General features: G+C 42.4%; 1 pseudogene; it reads left to right on the top strand.

Annotated features, from left to right (window-relative positions):
- Nucleotides 1-1,477: 1,477 nt before the first annotated feature.
- LOC118650610 lies at nt 1,478-2,756 on the top strand (annotated as a pseudogene).
- Nucleotides 2,757-10,084: the final 7,328 nt, after the last annotated feature.

The raw sequence follows: 10,084 nt of genomic DNA, 5'->3' as shown, positions 1-10,084 counted from the left end.
ACCCCCACCCTGAAGGGTGTGTGACCAGCTGCAAACAGCCATCATCCCCTCATCCAGGCTGGCCAGGCACCCCAGTGGGGACCCCCACCCTGATCCAGGACACCTTCAGGGCAAACCAGCCAGCCCCCACCCATGCACCAGGCCTCTATCCTATATAGTAAAAAGGTAATATGCCTCCCGGCACCCGGATCAGCATGACAGGGGGCAGTGCCCAAACCCCCTGATCGCCCTGCGGCTCTGTGTGTGACAGGGTGTGGCGCCCCAACCCCCTGATCGGCCCTGCTTTGTGTGTGACAGGGTGTGGCGCCCCAACCCCCCCCACGGGCCCTGCTCTGTGTGTGACAGGGTAGAACCATAACCTCCCCATCGGCCCTGCCCTGAGTGTGAGAGTGGTGGCGCCCCAACCCCCTGATCTGCCCTGCTCTGTGTGTGACAGGGGCTGTGCCCCAACTCCCCTATCGGCCCTACTCTGTGAGTGACAGGGGGGAGCTCCCCAACCCCCTGATGGGCCCTGCTCTGTACGTGACAGGGGGGAGCTCCCCAACCCCCTGATTGACCCTGCTCTGTGCGTGACAGGGGATGGTGCCACAACCTCCCCATCGACCCTGCCTTGAGTGTGACAGGGGGCCCTACCCTGAGCGTGACTGAGGGTGGCATCACAACCTCCCAATCGGCCCTGCTCTGAGCCAGACCAGGGGCTGCACCTAGGGATTAGGCCTGCCCTCTGCCACCCGGGAGCAGGCCAAAACCAGCAGGGCGTTATCTCCCGAGGGGTCCCAGACTGTGAGAGGGCACAGGCCGGGCTGAGGGACCCCCACATCTCCCCCAACCGAGCACACAAATTTTTGTGCACCAGGCCTCTAGTCCTAATATATCAAAACCCAGGGTCCATAATGACATAATGACCGATCCATCCCCCGATCCATCCTCCGGCCCTCAGGCTCCATTGATCAGGGAATGGCTAACCGGGGAACCGGGCCCCTCAGGCTCCAATGAATCTGTGGCAGTAGAGACTGGTGAGCAGGCAGAAGGCAGACTGCTTGGTCCTCCCCCAGCCCATAGGCTCGCATTGATCAGGGGATGGCTAACAGGGAACTGGAGTGAGTGATGCGGGGACTGGTGAGAAGCTGGAAGGCAGGCCTCTCGGTCCCTCTTCCTGGCACTCAGACTCCAATCAATTGGTGGTGGAGGCGGGGCGGAACTGGGGACTGGCTTCCTTAGTAGTCCTGTAGGTTCAATCTCCAGAGGACAAACCAGGCACCAACGGACCAGAGCCTCCGGCATGATCCCGACAGCGCTGCCGGCCTCCTGGAACTCAGCCTCGGGCACTCCAGCTGCTTTCCCTCCCTAGATGCTCCACAAGGAAGAAAGGATACTGTCAGCAGTGCCAGTATCCTGGGGTGGCCAGTGGTGACTGACTGCTCTCCCTGTGCTTCCTCCAGGTCACTTGAGTCAGCCCCCGCCTGCCCCGCTCCAGATGAAGTGTGATCACTGCAAACAGAAGGAATGTAGTAAAATAACAAAAACCGATGATCAAGAGCATGCGGCAGTCAGCGTCCGGAGTCCGGCTCAGAACGGAGAGAAGGGAGAATTCCATAAGTTGGCCGATGCCAAGATATTTCTGAGAGACTGCCTGGCATGTGACAGTTGTGTGACCGCAGAGGAAGGAGTCCAAGTTTCTCCACAGAACACCAAGGTCTTCTTCTGTGTTCTGAACCTTAATAAGAATGTGATGCCTCACAGCACAAGGTGCTGGCAGTGTCCGTGTGTCCTCAGTCTCTGCCTTATTTTGCTGCTAAATTCAGCCTCAGTGTCACTGATGCAACCAGAAGGCTCTGTGGCTTCCGGAAAAGCCTTGGGGCACACTGTCTTTGACATGAAGATAGTGCAGACTTCAGCATCCTGGAGAGTCAGAAGGAATTTGTGCGTCGGTACTGCCAGCTACCCATGCTGACCTCCACCTTCCCCGGCTGGGACTGATATGTAGAGCGTGTACTGGGTCACCCCCTCCCCCCCACCTCTGAATGGCCAAGTCTCTCCAGCAGATCATGGGCTCTCTGGTGAAGGATTACTTCACCAGATGGCAGAACCTGTCCCCAGACAAGATTTTCCACATCATTGTGGCCCTGTGTATGACAAGAAACTGGAGGCCCTTTGCGAAGATGTCCCCACAGCTTTACATAGTTCCTGGGGTGCTGTGTGTTAACCTCAGGTGAAATTGTCCAGATAATGGAGCAAAGTGACCTCGCCTCGAATGACGCCTCTGTGGACACTGTTTGGAGACATGAAGGAGAAGAAGGTGAGGCTCCATGAGGGTGCCAGCTCCGACGGGTACCTGGTGCACATCTGCAGGCACATTGCCAAGGAGCTGTTCAGCAAGGATGTGGGGGTGCTCACTTACCGCACCCTGAGGAACAAAGACTTCCAGGAGGTCACCCTTGAAAGGGACAGAGGTTCTGCTACGCTTTGAGGCTGCTTACAGCTTTCGGAACATCCAGAAGTGGTCCTGAAGCTGTAGAGGGGCAAGTTCCCCTGCCACTTTGTGGAGGTCCTGGCCTGGTCTAAGTGGCAGGAGCCAGGCCCAGGCAGACGACGGGTGTGCAGAGAGGACACTGCTGCAGCAGATGGAAGGCATCTATGCTGCCATCCCGGTGTGGCCCCTGGAGACCAGCGCCCATGTGCAGGAATGGCTGGGGCGGGGGGGGGGGATGGGGGGCAACTCCCCCTGGGCCCAGGCAGCCCTGCACACTGCCTAGTAGGGCCCAGGGCACCTTCCCAGGATATCAAGTGGTAAAGGTCCAGCAGACGCCCAGCCTGCAGGCCGCCTGAGGAGGGGTGTCAGACACGTGAAGGAAAGGCTTAGCATCTGTCATCGCTTTGGTTTTCAGAATTCCCTGCTACCCATCTGTTGGCTCCCTCCCTCTGAGGGGCACTGTCCTCATCACATGGGTGCAACTGGAATATTGTATCTCGAGTGGATTGCCCTATGTACGTATCCCTTTATCCAATGATGAAAAAAATACCAAAGAACAAGAATGGAGACAGACTACTGTCCTTTAAGCCCAAAAAACCTCGGAAGTGTCCTGCGAGGAGCTGAGACTGGGTTCTGTCCACGCATCTCAGAGAGATTGGATGAGGAAATGGCCCAGTTTGGCCCTGACTTTACCCATTTATGTTACTCGTGAAGGTGTCTTTGCCACAATGTGAATAAACTGCCACCCTTTGGAATAGGGGCTCATACGTAAGTCTGCATTCCCAACTTTTCTTGAAACAGATCTATGTTCTGCAGCTGTGGCCACCGTCCTGAGATCACGTCCTGTCAACCAGGTCCTACCGCTGGGAATCAGGGGGCACTGGAGTGGAGGCCCCCCCACTTCCCGTGCCCTTTTACATTCAGGGATTGAGCTGAACTCACTTTGGGAGAGGCCTGGCAAGGGTGACAGGTGTCACAGATGGAAGGATGGAGAATGGAGAGGCAGACACCCTGCTCGGTCCCTCCCTGGGTGGGGTCAGGCAGATAGATGTTGGCCAGCCATCCTGCTCCACAATTGGGTGAGATAGCGTCCTCTGTGTTCACCTCTCACCCTGTGGGCCTGGCAGCCCTCTGCGTTCCATGACAGTGCACTCTGCCCTCACATGCTGCCTGCCCTAAATGAGAAGAAAGAGAGCAGTTGGCCCACAGACAACTACACAGAAAGATAGGGCTCTCGACTGGTGAGCTCAGTGGCAGTGGCGGGAGCCTCTCCTGCCTCCATGGCAGTGCTGAGGAGCAGTGAGCTCAGTGGTAAGGAGCAGTGAGCAGGCAGGCAGTAAGGAGTGAGGGTCTCGGACTGTGAGAGGGATTTCCAACTGTCTCATGGGGAACAGGCCTAAGCCAGCAGGAGGACATCCTCTGAGGGGTCCTGGACTGAGAGAGGGTGCAGGCTGGGCTGAGTGCACTTGGCCTCTAGTAATATAATAAATTATAAGTTAATGCCAATGTGATATCTAGAAATTCCATGTGCCAATTCATTCCTAAGTCTGACAGCTGCTGGTTTTCTCATTAGTGTCTCTTTCATATTCTCATGCTATAAGAGCTGGCATACCAGAGAAGAAGCTACTTTATTATTATTTGTTTTGTTGTTGGATGCTTGCCAAAATTCCATAGCCCATGCTCTTCTTTTGCACCATCTCATGAGCTTAAATAGTCATAATGTATTCTGCTTAATACTTTCTGGCAAAGGTTATTAGAAATAACTAGGCAATCATCTTTCAGCCATACACCATTCACCATTGTAAAATACCCTCCCGGATGTTCCCATATGCCCATTAGGCTTTTTTTTTAAGTTTCTTTTACTTTGTAAGCCAACCTACTTATAATAAAATTATTATGTTGCTAACATCAGGTCCATGGCTATCTCCTATGCCATCCATCTGGACTTACCTTCCATAATAGGCAAAATTTTATGAATGGTTTCAATCTGTTTTTCCAGACCTGTGATATTCTAGACAACACTCACAAAGTTAAAGAATTTTATACATTAAACTGCAACAGGCACTCCTAAAGCATTGGGCACATTATCAAATTTGAAATTTAAGATCATGTTTATGCTGAAAATTAGAGTTGTTTATAATAGAGGGGTCTTCTATGTTCTTCCACTTGATGATCCTAAGTTTTGAGAGTATTTTCTTTTATTATTGAACTAGAAGCCCAATGCACAGATTTGTGCACGGGTGGGGTCCCTTAGTCTGACCTGTGCCCTCTTGCAACCCAGGACCCCTCAGGGGATGTCAGACTGCCAAGTTTTGGCCCAATCCTCTCATCCAAGGGATGTAGCAATACCGAAGCAGCAGGCGGCTGGGCGCAGCTCTGCTGCCGCTCATCCTGGCCCCACAGTGCCTGCCACTCCACTGTGTGGTGCTGCAGTGGAGGTGGGAGAGGCTCCCGCCACCAAAGCTTCACTCGCCAGCCATGAGCCTGCCTTTTGGCTGAGTGGCACTCTTGCTGTGGGAGCACACTGACCACCAGGGGGCAGCTCTTTCATTGAGCGTCTGCCCCCTGGTGGTCAGTGCCAACCAGTCAACCTGTCCTTCCAGTCATTCTGGTCGCTCAGTCATAATGGCTGCTAGGCTTTTATATAGATAACTTACACAAATGCTATTCTTGCTACTATTTAGGTTTGATATCCAGGAACCAGAGCTGGTACCTGGCCAAGACATTTACTTAGTAGAACTTTCAAGAGAAAGAAGGTGAAGGGAGAAGCATAAACCATAGGGAAAAGCCAAGCAAAAGTGTTGTTTTTATCTAACTACTTGCTTCAGCAAGATTCCATGAAGACATTTGCAGCACTAATTGAACCAGAGTTGTTTTCCCTGGGGGCAAGGGAGACAATCTTCAGTATCACCATGGAAGAAAGTCATTGGCTGTGGTCATCTGACAGTTGCTGGACAGATAATGACCCACTTGAACAATTGAGCAGCTCCTGTATGACCAGGAAAAATTCTTCAGAAAAGGTGGTACCTTTGATTAGTTGGAAGCCAGCACTCATAGCAACTGGGAATAAGTCTATAAGCCTGGTAATTACATGTATTATATATAATTACAGATTATCAATATGTTGATAATAATGTACTGTGAATCTATATAAGAATCACATCATGGCTTTCCCCCCAATTTTTATAGTGCAAAAATACATAATATAAATTTTACGATCTTAGCTATTTTTAAGTGTATAGTTCAAGGGTACTAAGTAAATTCATATTGTTCAATGACTATTAGGAAGAACAAAGTAGAGAATTCAATCTCAGTTTGCCAACTATGGGAAGTCATTAAAATGTATTTTAGAAATCAAAGGTATAAAAAATAGTGTTATCTGAAATAAAAGTTAAATAGTACTTTATATACACTACATTTATATATTTTTCATTTTGTAGGTGTGGATATTGGTATTGTAGGGTTAAAATTAAATTTTTACTATTTTTTAAACATATCCTTTTTAAATTGTTACAATAGTATATGTGAGAGTTAGTGCAGAGTTAGGATTGTAATGGAAAGAAGGAGTAAATACAAGAGATTTTGAGAAAAATTATAATCAGGGAGAAATAACTTATGGTGCTGGGTTTTTGTCACACTTAAATCAACATTATAATATCGTTTGTTATATGCCTCTTAAGGGCAAGTCAATAAAAACTTCAGGAATAGACATATTGAATTAACAATGAGTTCTGAGTGTCTTGAATTCTGTTTGATTTCTGTCTTACTTTTGTGACTTGTCTTTTAATTATTAGTGTATGTTTTAGATGTCATCAATGATTTTCCTGATTATAATGAGGAAGTTTATTTTAAAGAACATATTATTTTGAAAACAGATCCAATTTTGATTCCATGCTTTCTGTGTTATTTTTAATATTTACATTATTAAGTAATAAGCCAAGTATCAAAAACAAAAACATCCATAGATTTTTAAATATATCATTTAAGTTAGAAGATATATTTTAAGTAACTTTAATGTCAGCAAAAAAGTACTTCAGCCATTTTCACCCATGGTGGTCAAAATAAATAAGTCTTGAAGATATAATGCACAACATGGAAACTATAGGTAATAATACTGTGTTGTATATTTAAAAGTTGCTAAGAAGTAGATCTTAAAAGCTCTCATACAATAAAAAATTTAACTATGTGTACAATTGGTGGATGTTAACTAGACTTGTATTGATCATTTTACAGTATATACATATATCAAATCATTGTGTTGTACATCTGAAACTAATATGATGCTATATTATACAATGGTATAATATATGTCATTTATAGTCCAATGAAAATAAAAGATAGTTTGGATCTCTTTGTTTATTGTTAAAAAATATTGCATATCTTCATGCATAGAAGTGTGTCTGATATTTTAGCCAAAATCTATTAGAAAAAAAACTTTGTTTTTAACAGTTAAAGTGACCTCTATGGTTCTCTATGTGACACAATTTTTTTCAATACAAATAGAAAACAGTTATACCCATTAATAGAATACAAGAACAAATAATACATTTTCTTTTTCTCTTTATTCTGTGATGAGTAAAATAATGGTTGTGAATTAGTACTGCCCTAATGCTTAAAGTGTATTTAATTTGCATGTCACTAAAATAATAGTCAAACAATTTCTGATATACATTTTGATTATCAAATATTTGACCCATTTTGTGGACTGTAATTCATTTACTTATTTTTGTAAAGGATTTAGAAAACACATAATAATTATAATCATAGAAAAAAACCTCATCTAACTTGATAAAATTGCATAAACTGAGTTTCATTTAATAATAAAATTTAAATTAATAACTCAAATTATAATTTGATGATTTTTATTAAATTGTTTATACATGGTTTTTCCTGGATAACTTTTAATCAGCATACTTTCCACCCACTGCAACTTATAGCATGTCATTTTAATTAACGAGAGGATAATACACTGTTAATTATATCCTTGTGAAATAGGTGTGCATGCTAAGTTGAGTGTCACACATAAAAATGAGTGATGAACAGCTCATTCTTCTCAGTGTTGTCAGAATTACTCAGTATTTTAGCACTTTGAAAGCCTCATTTCACCACCATCTGTGCACTGTGTGGTTTTTACACCTTTTGCTTCTTACTGAAAAGTTTGGGATTTCTTTCTCATTACCTGTCATAACCAATCACTAGCCAATGGAGTGTGATGTACATCGATTCTAATGAAAAGATTTCTCTTAGACTGGCTTCAATTCAGTTGGTTCTCTCCTTACTGAATACTGAACTTATTTTATTTGGCCAAAGCAAGCTTGGACCCAACAAGACTCAAAGAGGTGAGACCCAGTGTAATGGTAAATGATTGCAAATCAGGAAGAGACTAGCCTCTGATTGTGTAAGTAGGTGACTTGTGGAAGTAGCCATATAAGGTACTTACAATGTACTGGCAGTGTTCTAGAGGGAAGGGTTTTAGAAAGGCCAACATAGAAATCTTAAATTCTGAATAGCAGTGAACATTTTTCTCTTTCTTTGTCCTCATTCTATTAATATTAACTTAATCATAAAAATAAGTTTTTTAAAAAAATATTCTTTGTTTTGTCCACTTTTCATGACATCTTTTGGCTTCTAATCACCTGAAACATTACTCTAGTGGTATATATAATAAAATCGAGGCCCAGAGATAACATTATATAACATTTTAAAGATCATAGTTCCAAAATGAACTGTATGTGTCTATATATATACGGTACATGCCATCACTTCCTGTTCATATGCTCATAATAGATGTCACTTGCACTATCAATCATGATATAATTCATAAATTATAATGTCTAAGATAAAACAAAGATATAGAATTTCTTGAGTTGGTCAGAAGTACTTCCACATTTTTGGAAAACAAATCTAGCCCAAGGGAACTACCGAGCCCAGCAACCCAGCATATATTTCCTAAGGGGAGACATGGATGCCGAGAAACACTTTTTATCTTAGTCTATTCTTATACTTCTTTCTTCTTTCTAAGATACCATATTCTGTAGGTTAATTTTCCAGGCTATTGTCTAGTAAAAGTGTAACATTTTGGAGCATATCAGGTTCATATCTATCAACCCCTCTGCCCTCCATCTCATTTTTCTCCTCTCTCTCGCTCTCCTTCCTTCGTCTCCCTCCTTTTATTTTACATATGGAGAATAGGAATATATTGTTTTTTATCATAGTCTTCAATTCCTTCACAATCCTTTTACTATATATTGGAAAACTTTAAGTATTAAATGGTATATGAATGGTTGAGATACATTTAAAATAATCAAAGTGACAAATATTTCCAGGCCATTTAAAGTACCTGTTATCTTCCCAGAATTATAAAACTTATAATATTGTCCTGATTCCCCTCCACACATTTAAACACACACACACACACACACACACACACACACACACACACACACACACACACACTTTGCCTAGTATAATTGCATTTACTTATCTAGTAAAAGCAAGATAATATAAGCATGTATAAGCATATCTTATCATTAGACATAATGGCGCAATGACTCATGAGCTGATATTTGCACTTTAAGATGAAAGCAGTATAATCATCAATTTGACTTAGTAGTCTCTAGTCTGCTTCAATAATTTTACACATGCTGTTCAGTGCTTTATAAATAGAATTTTATTAGATCTTTGATTACTAGTAACAATTTCTTTGAAGTCTGGACAGAAGTAAAATTATTTTCAAAATAAATATTATCTTGTTTGTTATTTATATCAGATTTTTAATAGCTTAGACATAAAACAGATCTCAGATATATTATATATTGCTTTAGGAAATTATATCATATTCCTCAAGCAATGATAATAGTGTTATAAACTGTACTAAGGAGTCAAAAGTTTGCCCCTGTTATGCTCTCACTTATCCCCATGACTTTTTGTTTTTTTCAATACTGAGAAGTGCCATCATGTTCTCAATTTTCTAATTTACTTTAGGAATAGTTAGAGGTTAAGTTTACTTATCTTCTTTCACAAGCTCTCATATTTTATACCAAATGGTGGGATCATCAGGATCATAATCATTCTGTAGAACTCTCTTTCTTTGGTGTTTTTTGTTGTTGTTGTTGTTGTTTTTTGTTTTTTGGGTGTTTTGTTTTGTTTATAACTTAATTTTCTTGAAAGAGTAGTTAATATTTGATGTTTCTAAATCTTATTTTTGCATTAATTCTCCACCTACTATCATTAAGCTAGTTTTCCCTTATTTTATTGAATCTGTTTTAATTTAGTTTCCAAATGACCTCCTACATATGAAATCAAATGGACTATATTCAGTTTTATCTTCTTCCTATTTTTTATTTTATAATTTAAAACTATACCTATTCTTTTATTGAAATTGTACTCATTTTGTATCAAGGATACAACTTGTTGATATTTAAGCTCTATTATGGAACTCACCACTTATCATTACCTCCTAGATGTCCTAATAGCTGAACTAGAATATATACCAAATATATTTCTTTATGGTCTTTAACCAGTTTTTTCCTGATTTCTCTGTTTGCATTAGTTGAAAAGACTTAAAATCTAGACCAGTGGTTCTCAACCTTGGCTGCACATTAGAATTAT

The sequence above is a fragment of the Myotis myotis genome, unplaced genomic scaffold, assembly GCF_014108235.1.
Source record: "Myotis myotis isolate mMyoMyo1 unplaced genomic scaffold, mMyoMyo1.p scaffold_m19_p_3, whole genome shotgun sequence".
NCBI lineage: Eukaryota > Metazoa > Chordata > Mammalia > Chiroptera > Vespertilionidae > Myotis > Myotis myotis.
This window is presented reverse-complemented; position numbering and strand designations above follow the sequence as displayed.